Consider the following 20226-nt stretch of genomic DNA (forward strand, 5'->3'; position numbering starts at 1 on the left):
GTCCCATACACCGTAGAGACACATCTATCGTTAAGTATAATCCAATAGGATATAAAACGTCTGCCAAACAGCCACAAAAAGAAAACAAAACCCACAAAAACAAACCACCCCTATAACCCCCCACCCTGTATAGCCTACCCCCAACTCAGGTATACTTGGATCCCTAAACCCCCATCCCCCTCTCTAACTACACTATCTAGCAACCCCCCCCCCATTCAAAACTAATAGGAGCAATAAACTAATGACCTTAAGCTAGGCTAAATCCAGCTCTCCCGCAGAGGAATATAGCTTTCCTCCCGTATAGCGTACTGAGCAGTATATAAACGTATACATAGCATAGATAGGAGGAGATTCAACCAAATCAGAGACCCAACCCTCCCGCTACACATAAAACATCACTGTAGCACAGTCGTATGAAAAATAAAAAAATAAAATACAAGGAGTTGGAAACCATCCCCACCATCAAAGCTTAGCAGGAAATGGTGACACAGTGTTACATTAGTCCGGCCAAGGCTCAGCACCCTGATAGGATAAGCCGAAAAGGATAAACCTGGTCCAGCACAGACAACAATCAGTAGAGGAATGTCCAGAGAATGCAAATGTCAAATCTTCCAGACCTGGCGCGAACCTAAGAGATAGAGGATGAATTTTAGGAGAGGGAACCGTTAGCTCCATCCAGCCATAGTATGTGACGTTACACGGTGTCAACATAGCAGCAGGAGAAATAAAACCAATAATTGTAAAGGACACAGCATAGTCGAGGCAGTTAGAAGGTAGACAACAGAGGATATTAGGAGCAATTCCAACGGAGGATGACAGAAAATCCAAACGGGCCTTTGGCTGGACTGCAGGAGAATCAGGGCATACAGGGATTGGATCAGCATCCTGTACAATAGAATCCACAGTGTCGGAACAGGAGACAGCTGGAGAATATTTCGATGCAGGAAGCGCAGTGAAGGCAACCATGGAGCTGGGGGATACATCCACCATTTTGGTAAGCTGAATAACAAGTCTCTCAGTAGAGGCATGAATAGCCTGGAGTATGTGCTGCAAAAAGCCAGCCATTGTAAAGGCACGTAGACGCCAAGACAGGAGAGTGGACACAATAGACAAATCCGAGCACCAGCTGGAAAGGCCACAAATGGTACAGACAGCAGACTAGATGGGCCAAGTGGTTCTTATCTGCCGACAAAAAAATTCTATGAATCTCAGGGCATTAGGTATAAACCTCCAGAGGCAAAATGGCGGCGGCTGACACACCACCAGACCTGCTAAACAGGAGCAAAGAGACACAGGCAGCCGGCGTCACTCTCACCATCAGAATGTGCAGAGCAGCAGTGATATCCAGAGGGCCGTCAGAGGAGAAGTCAGCAGCAAAATGGCAGCCGTCTGCGTCTCACACACCCGCAAGCGCCGGGAGCGAGACAGATGGCAGAAGATGCACGGAGGATCCCCGGAGACACAGCCGAAGAATGGGAGATAGTAACAGGTGAGTATCGCACACCGCACTGCAGCCGCTGGAACCAGAAACAGAGGCACTGGGACTCCGTGCTGAGGCCGGGCCGGCCGGCCGATTTCTAGGACGCACACGTGGAGATCCTGAGATTTCAACACTCCAAGGAGCTCCGCAGCAGCGGGAGAGGATCCAGCAGAAACACAAGGTGTTTGGGGGGAGAAAACAGCCTCTAGCAGGATATTTTCAGGATATCAGCGGGAGAGCCGGAAAAATTAGAGATGTGCACTTGAAATTTTTCGGGTTTTGTGTTTTGGTTTTGGGTTCGGTTCCGCGGCCGTGTTTTGGGTTCGACCGCGTTTTGGCAAAACCTCACCGAATTTTTTTTGTCGGATTCGGGTGTGTTTTGGATTCGGGTGTTTTTTTCAAAAGACCCTAAAAAACAGCTTAAATCATAGAATTTGGGGGTCATTTTGATACCAAAGTATTATTAACCTCAAAAACCATAATTTCCACTCATTTTCAGTCTATTCTGAATACCTCACAATATTATTTTTAGTCCTAAAATTTGCACCGAGGTCGCTGGATGACTAAGCTAAGCGACCCTAGTGGCCGACACAAACACCTGGCCCATCTAGGAGTGGCACTGCAGTGTCACGCAGGATGGCCCTTCCAAAAAACACTCCCCAAACAGCACATGACGCAAAGAAGAAAAAAAGAGGCGCAATGAGGTAGCTGTGTGAGTAAGCTAAGCGACCCTAGTGGCCGACACAAACACCTGGCCCATCTAGGAGTGGCACTGCAGTGTCACGCAGGATGGCCCTTCCAAAAAACACTCCCCAAACAGCACATGACGCAAAGAAGAAAAAAAGAGGCGCAATGAGGTAGCTGTGTGAGTAAGCTAAGCGACCCTAGTGGCCGACACAAACACCTGGCCCATCTAGGAGTGGCACTGCAGTGTCACGCAGGATGGCCCTTCCAAAAAACACTCCCCAAACAGCACATGACGCAAAGAAGAAAAAAAGAGGCGCAATGAGGTAGCTGTGTGAGTAAGCTAAGCGACCCTAGTGGCCGACACAAACACCTGGCCCATCTAGGAGTGTCACTGCAGTGTCACGCAGGATGGCCCTTCCAAAAAACACTCCCCAAACAGCACATGACGCAAAGAAGAAAAAAAGAGGCGCAATGAGGTAGCTGTGTGAGTAAGCTAAGCGACCCTAGTGGCCGACACAAACACCTGGCCCATCTAGGAGTGGCACTGCAGTGTCACGCAGGATGGCCCTTCCAAAAAACACTCCCCAAACAGCACATGACGCAAAGAAGAAAAAAAGAGGCGCAATGAGGTAGCTGTGTGAGTAAGCTAAGCGAACCTAGTGGCCGACACAAACACCTGGCCCATCTAGGAGTGGCACTGCAGTGTCACGCAAGATGGCCCTTCCAAAAAACACTCCCCAAACAGCACATGACGCAAAGAAGAAAAAAAGAGGCGCAATGAGGTAGCTGTGTGAGTAAGATAAGCGACCCTAGTGGCCGACACAAACACCGGGCCCATCTAGGAGTGGCACTGCAGTGTCACGCAGGATGTCCCTTCCAAAAAACCCTCCCCAAACAGCACATGACGCAAAGAAAAAAAGAGGCGCAATGAGGTAGCTGTGTGAGTAAGATAAGCGACCCTAGTGGCCGACACAAACACCGGGCCCATCTAGGAGTGGCACTGCAGTGTCACGCAGGATGTCCCTTCCAAAAAACCCTCCCCAAACAGCACATGACGCAAAGAAAAAAAGAGGCGCAATGAGGTAGCTGTGTGAGTAAGATAAGCGACCCTAGTGGCCGACACAAACACCTGGCCCATCTAGGAGTGGCACTGCAGTGTCACGCAGGATGGCCCTTCCAAAAAATACTCCCCAAACAGCACATGACGCAAAGAAAAATTAAAGAAAAAAGAGGTGCAAGATGGAATTGTCCTTGGGCCCTCCCACCCACCCTTATGTTGTATAAACAGGACATGCACACTTTAACCAACCCATCATTTCAGTGACAGGGTCTGCCACACGACTGTGACTGAAATGACGGGTTGGTTTGGACCCCCACCTAAAAAGAAGCAATTAATCTCTCCTTGCACAAACTGGCTCTACAGAGGCAAGATGCCCACCTCATCATCATCCTCCGATATATCACCGTGTACATCCCCCTCCTCACAGATTATCAATTCGTCCCCACTGGAATCCACCATCTCAGCTCCCTGTGTACTTTGTGGAGGCAATTGCTGCTGGTCAATGTCTCCACGGAGGAATTGATTATAATTCATTTTAATGAACATCATCTTCTCCACATTTTCTGGATGTAACCTCGTACGCCGATTGCTGACAAGGTGAGCGGCGGCACTAAACACTCTTTCGGAGTACACACTTGTGGGAGGGCAACTTAGGTAGAATAAAGCCAGTTTGTGCAAGGGCCTCCAAATTGCCTCTTTTTCCTGCCAGTATAAGTACGGACTGTGTGACGTGCCTACTTGGATGCGGTCACTCATATAATCCTCCACCATTCTTTCAATGGTGAGAGAATCATATGCAGTGACAGTAGACGACATGTCCGTAATCGTTGTCAGGTCCTTCAGTCCGGACCAGATGTCAGCATCAGCAGTCGCTCCAGACTGCCCTGCATCACCGCCAGCGGGTGGGCTCGGAATTCTGAGCCTTTTCCTCGCACCCCCAGTTGCGGGAGAATGTGAAGGAGGAGATGTTGACAGGTCGCGTTCCGCTTGACTTGACAATTTTCTCACCAGCAGGTCTTTGAACCCCAGCAGACTTGTGTCTGCCGGAAAGAGAGATCCAAGGTAGGCTTTAAATCTAGGATCGAGCATGGTGGCCAAAATGTAGTGCTCTGATTTCAACAGATTGACCACCCGTGAATCCTTGTTAAGCGAATTAAGGGCTCCATCCACAAGTCCCACATGCCTAGCGGAATCGCTCTGTGTTAGCTCCTCCTTCAATGTCTCCAGCTTCTTCTGCAAAAGCCTGATGAGGGGAATGACCTGACTCAGGCTGGCAGTGTCTGAACTGACTTCACGTGTGGCAAGTTCAAAGGGCATCAGAACCTTGCACAATGTTAAAATCATTCTCCACTGCGCTTGAGACAGGTGCATTCCACCTCCTATATCGTGCTGAATTGTATAGGCTTGAATGGCCTTTTGCTGCTCCTCCAACCTCTGAAGCATATAGAGGGTTGAATTCCACCTCGTTACCACTTCTTGCTTCAGATGATGGCAGGGCAGGTTCAGTTGTTTTTGGTGGTGCTCCAGTCTTCTGTACGTGGTGCCTGTACGCCGAAAGTGTCCCGCAATTCTTCTGGCCACCAACAGCATCTCTTGCACACCCCTGTCGTTTTTTAAAAAATTCTGCACCACCAAATTCAAGGTATGTGCAAAACATGGGACGTGCTGGAATTTGTCCATATTTAATGCACACACAATATTGCTGGCGTTGTCCGATGCCACAAATACACAGGAGAGTCCAATTGGGGTAAGCCATTCCGCGATGATCTTCCTCAGTTGCCGTAAGAGGTTTTCAGCTGTGTGCGTATTCTGGAAAGCGGTGATACAAAGCGTAGCCTGCCTAGGAAAGAGTTGGCGTTTGCGAGATGCTGCTACTGGTGCCGCCGCTGCTGTTCTTGCGGCGGGAGTCCATACATCTACCCAGTGGGCTGTCACAGTCATATAGTCCTGACCCTGCCCTGCTCCACTTGTCCACATGTCCGTGGTTAAGTGGACATTGGGTACAACTGCATTTTTTAGGACACTGGTGAGTCTTTTTCTGACGTCCGTGTACATTCTCGGTATCGCCTGCCTAGAGAAGTGGAACCTAGATGGTATTTGGTAACGGGGGCACACTACCTCAAGAAATTGTCTAGTTCCCTGTGAACTAACGGCGGATACCGGACGCACGTCTAACACCAACATAGTTGTCAAGGCCTCAGTTATCCGCTTTGCAGCAGGATGACTGCTGTGATATTTCATCTTCCTCGCAAAGGACTGTTGGACAGTCAAGTGCTTACTGGAAGTAGTACAAGTGGGCTTACGACTTCCCCTCTGGGATGACCATCGACTCCCAGCAGCAACAACAGCAGCGCCAGCAGCAGTAGGCATTACACTCAAGGATGCATCGGAGGAATCCCAGGCAGGAGAGGACTCGTCAGAATTGCCAGTGACATGGCCTGCAGGACTATTGGCATTCCTGGGTGAGGAGGAAATTGACACTGAGGGAGTTGGTGGGGTGGTTTGCGTGAGCTTGGTTACAAGAGGAAGGGATTTACTGGTCAGTGGACTGCTTCCGCTGTCACCCAAAGTTTTTGAACTTGTCACTGACTTATTATGAATGCGCTGCAGGTGACGTATAAGGGAGGATGTTCCGAGGTGGTTAACGTCCTTACCCCTACTTATTACAGCTTGACAAAGGCAACACACGGCTTGACACCTGTTGTCCGCATTTCTGTTGAAATACTTCCACACCGAAGAGCTGATTTTTTTGGTATTTTCACCAGGCATGTCAATGGCCATATTCCTCCCACGGACAACAGGTGTCTCCCCGGGTGCCTGACTTAAACAAACCACCTCACCATCAGAATCCTCCTGGTCAATTTCCTCCCCAGCGCCAGCAACACCCATATCCTCCTCATCCTGGTGTACTTCAACACTGACATCTTCAATCTGACTATCAGGAACTGGACTGCGGGTGCTCCTTCCAGCACTTGCAGGGGGCGTGCAAATGGTGGAAGGCGCATGCTCTTCACGTCCAGTGTTGGGAAGGCCAGGCATCGCAACCGACACAATTGGACTCTCCTTGTGGATTTGGGATTTCGAAGAACGCACAGTTCTTTGCGGTGCTTTTGCCAGCTTGAGTCTTTTCATTTTTCTAGCGAGAGGCTGAGTGCTTCCATCCTCATGTGAAGCTGAACCACTAGCCATGAACATAGGCCAGGGCCTCAGCCGTTCCTTGCCACTCCGTGTGGTAAATGGCATATTGGCAAGTTTACGCTTCTCCTCCGACAATTTTATTTTAGGTTTTGGAGTCCTTTTTTTACTGATATTTGGTGTTTTGGATTTTACATGCTCTGTACTATGACATTGGGCATCGGCCTTGGCAGACGACGTTGCTGGCATTTCATCGTCTCGGCCATGACTAGTGGCAGCAGCTTCAGCACGAGGTGGAAGTGGATCTTGATCTTTCCCTAATTTTGGAACCTCAACATTTTTGTTCTCCATATTTTAATAGGCACAACTAAAAGGCACCTCAGGTAAACAATGGAGATGGATGGATACTAGTATACTTATGGATGGACTGTCGAGTGCCGACACAGAGGTAGCTACAGCCGTGGACTACCGTACTGTGTCTGCTGCTAATATAGACTGGATGATAATGAGATGAAATCAATATATATGTATATATAATATCACAAGTACTGCAGCCGGACAGGTATATATTATATATTTATTATGTAATGACTGATGACGGACCTGCTGGACACTGTCAGCTCAGCAGCACCGCAGACTGCTACAGTAAGCTACTATAGTAGTATGTATAAAGAAGAAAGAAAAAAAAAACAACCACGGGTAGGTGGTATACAATTATGGATGGACTGCCGAGTGCCGACACAGAGGTAGCTACAGCCGTGGACTACCGTACTGTGTCTGCTGCTAATATAGACTGGATGATAATGAGATGAAATCAATATATATGTATATATAATATCACTAGTACTGCAGCCGGACAGGTATATATTATATATTTATTATGTAATGACTGATGACGGACCTGCTGGACACTGTCAGCTCAGCAGCACCGCAGACTGCTACAGTAAGCTACTATAGTAGTATGTATAAAGAAGAAAGAAAAAAAAACCAACCACGGGTAGGTGGTATACAATTATGGATGGACTGCCGAGTGCCGACACAGAGGTAGCTACAGCCGTGGACTACCGTACTGTGTCTGCTGCTAATATAGACTGGATGATAATGAGATGAAATCAATATATATGTATATATAATATCACTAGTACTGCAGCCGGACAGGTATATATTATATATTTATTATGTAATGACTAATGACGGACCTGCTGGACACTGTCAGCTCAGCAGCACCGCAGACTGCTACAGTAAGCTACTATAGTAGTATGTATAAAGAAGAAAGAAAAAAAAAACAACCACGGGTAGGTGGTATACAATTATGGATGGACTGCCGAGTGCCGACACAGAGGTAGCTACAGCCGTGGACTACCGTACTGTGTCTGCTGCTAATATAGACTGGATGATAATGAGATGAAATCAATATATATGTATATATAATATCACTAGTACTGCAGCCGGACAGGTATATATTATATATTTATTATGTAATGACTGATGACGGACCTGCTGGACACTGTCAGCTCAGCAGCACCGCAGACTGCTACAGTAAGCTACTATAGTAGTATGTATAAAGAAGAAAGAAAAAAAAAACAACCACGGGTAGGTGGTATACAATTATGGATGGACTGCCGAGTGCCGACACAGAGGTAGCTACAGCCGTGGACTACCGTACTGTGTCTGCTGCTAATATAGACTGGATGATAATGAGATGAAATCAATATATATGTATATATAATATCACTAGTACTGCAGCCGGACAGGTATATATTATATATTTATTATGTAATGACTGATGACGGACCTGCTGGACACTGTCAGCTCAGCAGCACCGCAGACTGCTACAGTAAGCTACTATAGTAGTATGTATAAAGAAGAAAGAAAAAAAAAACAACCACGGGTAGGTGGTATACAATTATGGATGGACTGCCGAGTGCCGACACAGAGGTAGCTACAGCCGTGGACTAACGTACTGTGTCTGCTGATAATATAGACTGGATGATAATGAGATGAAATCAATATATATGTATATATAATATCATGTTATGCACACCAGTGCCTGCAGGAAAGTACTGGTGTCAGAACTGTTATGCACTCCAGTGTCTGCAGGAATGTACTGGTGTTTGAACTGTTATGCAAAACAAATGGACTCACAGACAAACTGGGGAATATGACATAACGTACACAGAAGGTAATAGGGTAACAAAATACACACAAAGTGAACAGAGAAGCCCAGAGGCTAAGGAACTGGGTATCTCCCTTGTATTAGAACTGCACAGATGGAAAAAGCAAGATGTTGTGTTTTAATACGTAGAGAACCCGAAATGCTGTTGCTAAGGGCAACAGCAAAACCCTAAAGGGTTACCAACGGGTGTGGCAGTAAACTCCTTGGTCAGAGATGGAATGATAGACACAAGGAGAGTCTCCACAATCCTATTTCTCACTTGCAGTGCACAGGTTTTAGCTTACTGCCACTAAACTGACCCCTGACACCTAGCACAGTGAGACAGGATTAGACAGGCAAGTCTTAGAATACAGCCGCAAACTTGCTAAGTTCACAGAGTAGTAACAGAACCCCAGCAAGCTAAACGACTGACTCCAGTCTTACTGCTAGGTCTGGATTGGCAGAGTGTAATACCAAATCCCCAGGCCTATTTGCAGTAAGCAACAAACAAATACAAAGCTACACAGTACTGGCTAACTTTCATGAACTGACTAACCAACAAAGATTCAGCAGCATCTGCTTACCCTGAAAAGAGGCCTTATAAAGCAGGTGCTGTCCACGCCCCACTCAGACCTCACAGACTGTGAGCACAAAAACCAGCACCGGATCCCCTGCCGTGCACAGAGCCTATAACCACTGCACAGCAAAAGACCCGAACCGGAGTATCAGCTGCGCTCAGGTTACTCCACTAGCACTTGTCTCCCGGTTGCCATGACGACGTGGCAGCACAGGGCAGGAGACCCTAACAGTACCCCCCCTCTGACGAGGGGTCAAAGAACCCCTACCACCGGGTTTATCGGGGAACTGCGAGAAGAAAGAGCGTATCAGTCTGGGGGCATGAAGATCACAACTGCGCACCCACGACCGCTCCTCCGGGCCATACCCCTTCCAGTGCACCAAAAATGACAGCCGACCCCGAACCACCTTGGAGTCAAGAATCCTTTCAACAACAAACTCCCTCTGGCCACGTATCAGAAGAGGGGAAGGTCTTCCACTGGAAGAAGGATTACTAATCGCCCGTTTTAAAAGGGAACAATGAAATGTTTTATTGATACCCAAAGAACGGGGCAGATCTAACTGAAATGCCACCGGATTGATAACCCTGGTGATCTTATAAGGGCCGATGAACCGGGGCCCTAACTTATGAGATGGCTGTCTCAACTTCAAATTCTTGGTAGACAACCAGACGAAGTCTCCTAATTTGAAGCTGCAGGGTCTTTTCCGCTTATCAAAAACCCTTTTGGTCACTAATGACACAGACACAAGGGCTTTCTTCACTTTCCGCCAAATACCTCTAAGGACCGAAACCACAGAGGAACCACCAGGCGTGGAGTCCAGGGGGTCAAAAGAATTGGCCTTAGGATGATGCCCATACACACAAAGGAAGGGAGAGATCCCTGTAGCAGAGTGAGCCGCGTTGTTATAGGCAAACTCCGCCATGGACAGATGAGCAACCCAGTCAGTCTGACACTTGGAGACATAACACCTGAGGAACTGCTCCAAGGACTGGTTCACCCTTTCAGTCTGCCCATTAGACTGCGGATGGTAGCCTGACGACAAGCTGACAGAAATCTGGAGATCGGAACAAAATGCCCTCCAGAATTTGGCCACAAACTGGGATCCGCGGTCAGAGACCACATCAAGTGGCAACCCGTGGAGACGCACAACATGCAGCATAAATAAATCAGACAGGCGTCTGGCTGATGGCAGCCCAACCAGTGGAACGAAGTGCGCCATCTTCGAAAACCTGTCAACGACAACCCAGATGGCTGTCATCCCCGAGGATTTGGGCAAGTCCACCACAAAATCCATTGAAATGTGGGTCCATGGCTTAGATGGGATAGAGAGTGGATGTAATGGGCCAACAGGAACCCCTCTAGGAGTCTTATTTCGGGCACAGATGTCACATGCCCGAACCCACTGATCCACATCCTTAGCCACCGAGGGCCACCACACCGCCCTAGATAGCAACTCCCGAGTTCTGGCAATACCCGGGTGACCTGCCGACTTCTTGGCATGGAATTCCAGGAACACTCGCTGTCTTAACCTAGGAGGCACAAACAAAAGACCTACCGGAAGGTCTGGAGGAGCCTGCTCCTGTGCTCTAAGGACTAATGATAAGAGGTCCTGGGTAATGCCCACTTTAATACATGATGGGGAAACAATGGGCAACGGCTCCTCGGTGGTCTCCTGGATTGGAGCAAAACTCCGCGAGAGCGCATCAGCCTTGATGTTTTTTGACCCAGGGCGATATGTTATCAAAAAATTAAAGCGAGCAAAAAACAAAGCCCATCGTGCCTGCCTGGCATTGAGACGCTTCGCTGACTCTAAATATGCCAGATTCTTATGGTCAGTGAGAATTGAGACCACAAACTTAGCCCCCTCAAGCCAGTGTCTCCACTCCTCGAGTGCATCCTTAATAGCCAACAATTCCCGGTTACCCACGTCATAATTCATCTCGGCAGGCGAAAATTTACGGGAAAAGTAAGCACAGGGATGAAGGCGATTATCAGACACTCCCATCTGAGAAAGCACTGCCCCAATACCCATCTCAGAGGCATCCACCTCCACCACAAAAGGACGCTCTGGATCTGGGTGTCGCAGCACCTTGGCCGAAACAAATGCCCTTTTGAGACGGGCAAAAGCCGCTTTAGCCTCACAAGACCAGTGAGCAACATCCGCCCCTTTCTTAGTGAGTGCCACCAAGGGCGCCACTATAGACGAAAATCCAGCGATAAATCGTCTATAAAAATTTGCAAAGCCCAGGAAACGCTGAAGCGCCTTCAAACTAGTGGGCTGCACCCAATCCAGGACTGCCTGTACCTTGGAACCCTCCATTTGGAAACCTTCTGGGGAGATAATATATCCTAGAAATGCGATTTGCTGAACTTCAAATTCGCACTTCTCCAGCTTCGCCCCAAGCCGGTGGTCTCTGAGTTTCTGGAGGACTAAGCGTACATGCTTCCGATGTTCCTCCAGGGAATGGGAGAAGATTAGGATGTCATCTAAGTATACAACTAAGAATCTATCCAAATATTCCCTGAGCACATCATTCATGAAATCCTGGAAGACTGCCGGGGCATTACAGAGCCCAAAAGGCATCACCAAATATTCATAATGCCCTGAGTGGGTATTAAAGGCAGTCTTCCATTCATCCCCCTCTCTTATTCGGATTAGATTGTACGCACCGCGTAGGTCAATCTTAGAAAAAATGGTGGCAGTACGAAGCTGGTCAAACAAGACCGAAATGAGAGGCAGTGGGTATGAGTTTTTAATCGTGATACGGTTCAATTCCCTGAAGTCGATGCAGGGTCGCAACGAACCGTCCTTTTTACCCACGAAGAAGAACCCCGACCCAACTGGAGACTGTGAAGGTCTGATAAATCCCTTAGCCAAGTTCTCCTGAATGTACTCTGCCATAGCCTGAGTCTCAGGACGTGACAGGGAGTACAACCTGCTCTTGGGAAGCTTAGCATTTGGCAACAAATCAATGGCACAGTCATAGGGGCGATGGGGAGGTAGTACCTCTGCAACTTTTTTGGAGAACACGTCCGCAAAATCTGCATAACACCCTGGCAATCCTGGCAAACTTAGCTGCGAGAGCCTGACTGGAAGGCTCAAGCAACTCCTGAAACAATCAGTACCCCAACTAAGAATCTCCCCAGAGACCCAGTCAAATTGAGGATTGTGGGCCCTTAACCAGGGTAACCCCAACACCAATGGGGCAAAAGTACAGACAGTCACATAAAAGGACAATTTTTCAGAGTGTGTGGCTCCAATAAACAAAGAAATCTGGCTAGTGCAAGAGGTAATTTTACCTTGGGATAATGGTTCCCCGTTTAACCCACAGATCTCAATTTCCGATGCCAAGGGTACTAAGGGAACAGAGTGTTTCAGGGCGAATTGGCGGTCCATAAAAACCCCGTCGGCCCCACTGTCCACAAAGGCCTCAGTCTTGACAGTTTGACCGAGGATCTTCAAGGTCACCGGAATGATAAAAGTCTTCTTGGGAAATTCTGACTTCTGGCCTGACAGGATATTTCCCATCACCCTCAGGCCCTGAAGTTTTCCGGCTTTTCTGGGCATGATACTACCACATGACCTTTATTCCCACAGTACAAACACAACCCCTGCTGTCTCCTCCGCGTCTTCTCACGCGAGGAGAGGCGGGTAGCCCCAATCTGCATAGGCTCCTCAGAAAATTCCTCAGAGTCTGAGGTTCCCTTGGGAAGGAAGGAAATCTCAGTCTCCCTTTCAAGCCTACGCTCTCTCAGCCGTCTATCCACCCGGATGGATAACTGCATGAGCTGATCCAAGCTATCAGGCAAGGGATATTGTACCAGTTGGTCCTTTATCTGGTTAGAAAGACCTCTTCGGTACTGGTGTCTCAGGGCTGGGTCATTCCACTGGGTATCATGGGCCAACCTCCGAAACTCCGTACAGTAAACCTCAACTGGCCTTCGCCCTTGCTTAAGGATCGAAATCTGAGCCTCCGCTGAGGCCGTCTTGTCAGGGTCATCATACAACATGCCCAGTGCCGTAAAAAAAGCATCAACACTTTTAAGCGACGGACAGTCAGGCTGCAACCCATATGCCCAGACCTGTGGGTCTCCTTGTAGCAAGGAAATCACTATGCCCACCCGCTGAATCTCCGACCCAGAAGACTGAGGCCTAAGCCGGAAGTATAGCTTGCAGCTCTCCTTGAAACAAAAGAACTGCGAGCGATCTCCAGAAAAACGATCCGGGAGATTTACTTTCGGCTCCTTAACCCCTGCAGGTGCTGCTGCTGCGGGAGCTCCGCCAGCAGCCTGGGAGGTGTGCATTTTAATGGACAAATCATTAAATTGTCGAGTCAGGACCTGCACCTGATCGACCACCTGTTGCAACGTATTTTGAGGGGTATTCTCCATATTCCCACAAAATTTCAACAGGAGTATTGGGCTGCTGAATATGTTATGCACACCAGTGCCTGCAGGAAAGTACTGGTGTCAGAACTGTTATGCACTCCAGTGTCTGCAGGAATGTACTGGTGTTTGAACTGTTATGCAAAACAAATGGACTCACAGACAAACTGGGGAATATGACATAACGTACACAGAAGGTAATAGGGTAACAAAATACACACAAAGTGAACAGAGAAGCCCAGAGGCTAAGGAACTGGGTATCTCCCTTGTATTAGAACTGCACAGATGGAAAAAGCAAGATGTTGTGTTTTAATACGTAGAGAACCCGAAATGCTGTTGCTAAGGGCAACAGCAAAACCCTAAAGGGTTACCAACGGGTGTGGCAGTAAACTCCTTGGTCAGAGATGGAATGATAGACACAAGGAGAGTCTCCACAATCCTATTTCTCACTTGCAGTGCACAGGTTTTAGCTTACTGCCACTAAACTGACCCCTGACACCTAGCACAGTGAGACAGGATTAGACAGGCAAGTCTTAGAATACAGCCGCAAACTTGCTAAGTTCACAGAGTAGTAACAGAACCCCAGCAAGCTAAACGACTGACTCCAGTCTTACTGCTAGGTCTGGATTGGCAGAGTGTAATACCAAATCCCCAGGCCTATTTGCAGTAAGCAACAAACAAATACAAAGCTACACAGTACTGGCTAACTTTCATGAACTGACTAACCAACAAAGATTCAGCAGCATCTGCTTACCCTGAAAAGAGGCCTTATAAAGCAGGTGCTGTCCACGCCCCACTCAGACCTCACAGGTTGTGAGCACAAAAACCAGCACCGGATCCCCTGCCGTGCACAGAGCCTATAACCACTGCACAGCAAAAGACCCGAACCGGAGTATCAGCTGCGCTCAGGTTACTCCACTAGCACTTGTCTCCCGGTTGCCATGACGACGTGGCAGCACAGGGCAGGAGACCCTAACATATCACTAGTACTGCAGCCGGACAGGTATATATTATATATTTATTATGTAATGACTGATGACGGACCTGCTGGACACTGTCAGCTCAGCAGCACCGCAGACTGCTACAGTAAGCTACTATAGTAGTATGTATAAAGAAGAAAGAAAAAAAAAAAAACACGGGTAGGTGCTAGGTGGTATACAATATTATATATATATTATATACAATTATATATATATATATATATATATATATATAATATATATTAAACTCATAAACTGGTGGTGATTATTAAACTGGTGGTCAGGTCACTGGTCACACTATCAGCAACTTGCAAGTAGTACTCCTGAGTCCTAAGCAGACAATCACAATATATATTATACTGGTGGTCAGTGTGGTCACAAACAATGGCAGTGTGGCTGGCACTCTGGCAGCAAAAGTGTGCACTGTACGTTATATGTACTCCTGAGTCCTGAGTCCTGCTCTCAGACTCTAACTGCTCCCCACTGTCAGTGTCTCCCCCACAAGTCAGATAATACAGTCACACTATCTCTCTCTATCACTTCAGCAAGTACTAGTAGTAGTAGTACTCCTCCTAATGCTCCCCAAATTACTACTGTGTCTCTCTCTGTCTCACTCTCTTCTCGAATCTCTATAAACGGAGAGGACGCCAGACACGTCCTCTCCCTATGAATCTCAATGTACGTGTGAAAAATGGCGGCGACGCGCGGCTCCTTATATAGAATCCGAGTCTCGCGATAGAATCCGAGCCTCGCGAGAATCCGACAGCGTGATGATGACGTTCGGGCGCGCTCGGGTTAACCGAGCAAGGCGGGAAGATCCGAGTCGCTCGGACCCGTGTAAAAAAAACTGAAGTTCGGGCGGGTTCGGATTCCGAGGAACCGAACCTGCTCATCTCTAGGAAAAATGCTGCCTGTATCCAGCTACTCCAGGCCACGCCCCCAATATTTCATTATTATTATTATTATTATCCTTTATTTATATGGTGACACAAGGGTTCCGCAGCGCCCAATTACAGAGTACATATGCACATAAGCAAAACAGGAAAGCAGTGACTTACAGTTGAAGACAATATAGGACAAGTACAGGGTAACTAAGCATAACTACACCAGTAGACAACATAGAGATAAGTATCAAGGTGGCCGAGAACTGTAGGATTTGGGCAGTTGAGGATTATTAAGTAAAAAAAGAATAATCACATGAGGGAAGAGGGCCCTGCTTGTGAGAGCTTACATTCTAAAGGGGAGGGGCAGACCGACAGGGGTGACACAGATGGGGTAGACCGAGCGTGGGACAGGGGGTTAGGATGAGATTTGGCTGGGTTTGGTGAAGAAGTGAGTCTTGAAAGCCCGTTTGAAGTTTTGTAGCGAGGTCTGAGGGGGAGAGGTAAAGAATTCCAGAGTAAGGGAGCAGCACGTGAAAACTCTTGGAGATAGGAGTGGGAGGAAGTAATCAGAAGACAGGAGAGTTGGCGTGCATTTGCAGAGCAAAGAGGACGGGTGGGAAAGTAAAGGGAGATAAGGTCAGAGATGTCACTGGGAGAGGAGTGGGTGAGTGCTTAGTAAGTGAGTGTGTGAAGTTTGAATTGGATTCTGGAAGGGAAGGGAAGCCAGTGAAGGTCTAGTAGGAGAGGAGAGGCGGATGCAGTGCATTTGGTGAGGAAGATGAGCCGGGCTGAAGCACTGAGGATAGATTGGAGTGGAGAGAGGTATTTGTCAGGGAGGCCAGTTAGGAGGAGATTACAGTAATCCAGTCTGGAAATAATCAGTGAGTGGATAATGGTCTTGGTGGCATCCTGTGTGAGAAAGGGTCTGATCCTGGAAATGTTTTAGAGATGAAAATGCCAAGTTTATGAGAGGTGCTGAATGTGTGGTTTGAAGGAGAGGGAGGAGTCAAGGATTACGCCAAGACAGTGCACTTGGGGGCTAGAGGAGGGGCTAGAGGGGCTATAGTAGTGCCATCAATGGATAATGAGATTGTGGTAGGTGAGGGAAGATGTGAGTTATGCGGGAGGGAGGGAAGATGATCAGCTCAGTCTTGGACATGTTGAGTTTAAGAAAGCGCTGGGACATCCAGGAGGAGATAACAGAAAGACAGTTGGAGGTACGAGTGAGGAGAGCCGGGGAGAGATCAGGTTTGAGCTTGAATTTGCTTTAAGACATTCACCCAAGAGCCTAGTCCCAAATAAATGTGAACATGAAACCTCATGATTTTATGTTGCAAATAACGAGCAAGAACGCCTCCCCAGCTTCCCTGGACTATATCGCACACTCCTGACCCACTTTTACTTAATCCCCTGTTAACCCCGCAATTACATGGGATTGTAGAAGAACTGTTCCTTGTACAGCCATGGGCCCTGTGCAGTCTCCCCAAATGCTGCTATTATAATCTGGCAGCGATGTGTCCCTCCTAAACATGCATCCTACATTTCCTGGTTTATATCATGTGTAAGAAGAATTGCATTCATGTTGAGTATATAGATATACACACACAGGGGCATAACTAGAAGTTTGTGGGCCCCATAGCAAAATCTTGAAAGCCCCCACCCACTCGCCATTGTCACTGCAATGCCCCTTAGGGGGGCAGGAGAGAGAGGGGAGTGAGAAAGAAAGAGGGTGTCAGTGGGAGAGAATCAGACAGAGGAGTAAAAAGAAGAGGTTTTCATGAAAAAAAGAGGGAATGAGAGAAGGAGAGAGAAGAGCGGGGAAGAGAGAGAGGGTGCCAGGGAGAAAAAGAGTGAAAGGGATAAGCGGGGAGAGAGGGCATCATAGAGACAGAGAGAGGGTATCAGAGAGAGAGAGAAAGGGGGGAGCGTGAGCGGAGGTGAGAGAGAGTGTCAGGGTGGGAGTAAGAGAGAAAGAGGGGAGCAAGAGAGAGTGAGAGAGAATTTCAGGGAGAGAAAGAGGGAGGGACAGTGAGATACAGGGTGTCAGTGAGAGAGACAGTGTCAGGGAGAGAGAGGCTGTGCCAGGGAGAAAGAGAGGAAGAGAGACAGTGCCAGAGACAGTGAGTGACAGTGTCAAGGAAGGAGGGGGAGGGTGTGTCAAGCAGAGTGTCAGAGAGAGAGAGAGAGAGTGTCAGAGAAAGAGAGAGAGTAAGAGAGAGAGATAGTGTCAGAGAGAGTGTCAGGACGAAAGTGAGGGAGAGAGAGACAGTGTGAGGAAGAGAGAGAGAGAGGCACAAGAGAGAGAGTGTTAGGGAGAGAGAGAGAGTGAGAGAGGAAGGAGGAGCGAGCAGGAAAGACACTACCTGACTACAGCACAGGACGGATGGACAGGGGCATGGACGGACAGACAGAGCACCATATGGGGTCATGGATGGACTAACGGGGGACATAGATGGATGGACAGGGCCAGCATAGACGGAGGGAGCACCATATGAAGCACAGATGGATAGATGGATGGAGGGGCGTAGATGGACAGACGGAAGGACGACAGAGCACCATATGGGGAATAGAAGGACAGACGTATAGACATGGGGGGCATAAATGGACGGACAGAGCACCATATCGGGGCATAGATGGATAGATGACAGACGAACGGGGGGCTGGCATAGATGGCTAGACGGATGGGGTCTATCTATTCCCCCATAGCACCACATGGGGGCATAGATAGATAGATGGACAGACAGACAGATGTGGGGTGGCACTGACAGACAGAACACCAGGGCATAGATAGCCAGACATACGGACTGATGGTAGGGGAGAGGGGGGCTCACTATCAGCGGGTCTGTGTGGCTGCTTTGGTACTATCCAAACACTAACTCTCTGTCATCTGTACAGCACCACCGGCGCTACTGCAGATACTTTACGCTTCCGGGTTCTCTCAAGTGGCACCACAGGTCACACACTGAGGGCGGCACTGCACCCTGCTCCCCGCATCCTGAGTCCCGCCTGCCTCCCTCCTTCCCAGGATGTAAACTGCCGGACCCCGAACCCAGAGTGCGGCAGTATTAATTAAAATAATAAATAAATAAATTCAAAAGCGTGCAGAGTGATTCTTGCTGGGCCTTGAGGCCCCTCAAGTGGCAGGGACCCCCCAGCGGTAGCGACCATCACAGTTGCATCTCCTGCACCCTCTGTAGTTACGCCACTGTATATATGTACCAATAACACTGCAAAGTTGTTTATTTACCACAGTGCCATTACACCACCTAAACCTCAGGCGGCTGGGTGGTACATTTAGAATTCCTGCCATACTGCACTGGTGCCATGTGTTAGCTTCTAATCTGGATGTTCTCGCATAGTCCAAATAATTTCGTGCTTTTTTGTAAACTCCCATTAATTTGAGTAGGGACCTGGCTTTCCACTCTACAATCTACTAAGGGTGGGGAGTGTACAGTAGAATGTTTCATCAGAGTGGGGCCATGCTGGCACCTTCCTGGGCTAATGGTACACATTCTGAGAGAATCGCTTGGGTAGAGGAGGCCTCGGAGAGGTGTGCATGTGTGGGATGGGTGATGGAGGTGGTGGGGGGTGATCCAGCATTGCCACATTTAAATCTCCATAGGTCCCCATAGTAGTTCCAACGGTACGCAGTTAAATTCCCATGCTGAGTAGGCTACTTGGCTGCTGATAAAATGGACCTTCCAGCAATGTGGAGGATTAAATGTCCTGTTTAGGCAGAGGATGATCCTGGCCATTTCAATGTGTTTGTTTATGAACACAATTTGAAAGAGAAGGGGATATCTTCTGCTTGTCTCTAGGTCGCCAGCCATCCAGTCATGCTAATGTGTAACTGCATGGTTACTGGGGACCCGCCACGGACCCTAGGACCCGTCTGGATAACAGGTATTCTGTTATACAGAAAAATTCCATTTCCGGAATGCTCCTGGTTCCAAGCATTCTGGATATGGGATACTTGACCTGTGCTGGCTCTCTCTATTGCATGTAGGTCAGTAGAATAACCTCTGTATTGTATAGAAGTTACTGGGATGCTGTAACAGTTGTCTAAAGGCCACATGAATGATTGCACTGCTGTCACTAGGATGCTATCTAAATTGTAGAGAATTCACAAGAATGCTCTCTGTATTGTACATCACTAACTAGAATGTCCCTCTGATTCAGTTCTTAGGTTAAGTCTGATGTATTTTGTGTATATATATATATATATATATATATATATATATAAAATAAAAACAGTTTCCCAAGTGCGCTAAATAAGGATGTATCTACAATGATTCTTCCAGTGTTGTTTCCATGAGTCAGAATTGAATACTGGAGAAGATTTGTGTCTGGGAACCTGTAACAGACACCCCTCACCAAGATGGTCACCCAAACAAGAGGCCCAAGGCCAATTAGTAAAAAATTGTTTTAATAACACATGTTTGAACAAATACAGTTTTCACATAAAATTCATCGTACAGTGTTTACAAAGATGTATTTTAAAATGATAACAATAAAGGATAACCAGTAAGTTTGTTGTGTGGTCTTTAACTCAATATACTCCCTCACCTTTTTCAAGATGCGAGCTCAAAACGGGGTATCTTCACAAACTATGCTGGAAACTCCTGACTGCCAAACCAACGCGTTTCGTCTTATCAACTTCATCAGGGGTAACAGGTATGTAAAACAGGCTTATTTGCCATTGATAGATTTATGTGTAGAGAATCACAACCTTGGATATAATGATAGAAAAAGATTCTCTTAAGTTAGCTCCTGATAGGAGCTTTCTTGGCGGTTCCTTTTAGGAATCCTAATGGTCCTAGATATAAACTTCTGCCTTAAAGATAATTAGTTGAGACTCCTTTGTGGAGCTCCTTATAGGGA

General features: G+C 47.6%; 1 long non-coding RNA gene across 5 annotated transcripts in view; it reads left to right on the plus strand.

Moving 5' to 3' along the window:
- LOC134947490 (uncharacterized) overlaps positions 1-20226 on the plus strand; it is a 162646-nt gene that overhangs the window by 106522 nt on the left and 35898 nt on the right. For 3 of the 5 annotated variants that reach the window (XR_010182579.1, XR_010182577.1, XR_010182578.1), the window contains one exon: positions 19922-20019. This is a non-coding gene — a long non-coding RNA (uncharacterized LOC134947490). Of the gene's footprint in view, positions 1-19646; positions 19856-19921; positions 20020-20226 lie in introns of those variants that run through there. The other 2 variants (XR_010182581.1, XR_010182580.1) reach the window with 1 other exon arrangement.

Source organism: Pseudophryne corroboree, chromosome 8 (genome assembly GCF_028390025.1).
Source record: "Pseudophryne corroboree isolate aPseCor3 chromosome 8, aPseCor3.hap2, whole genome shotgun sequence".
Classification (NCBI taxonomy): Eukaryota; Metazoa; Chordata; class Amphibia; order Anura; family Myobatrachidae; genus Pseudophryne; species Pseudophryne corroboree.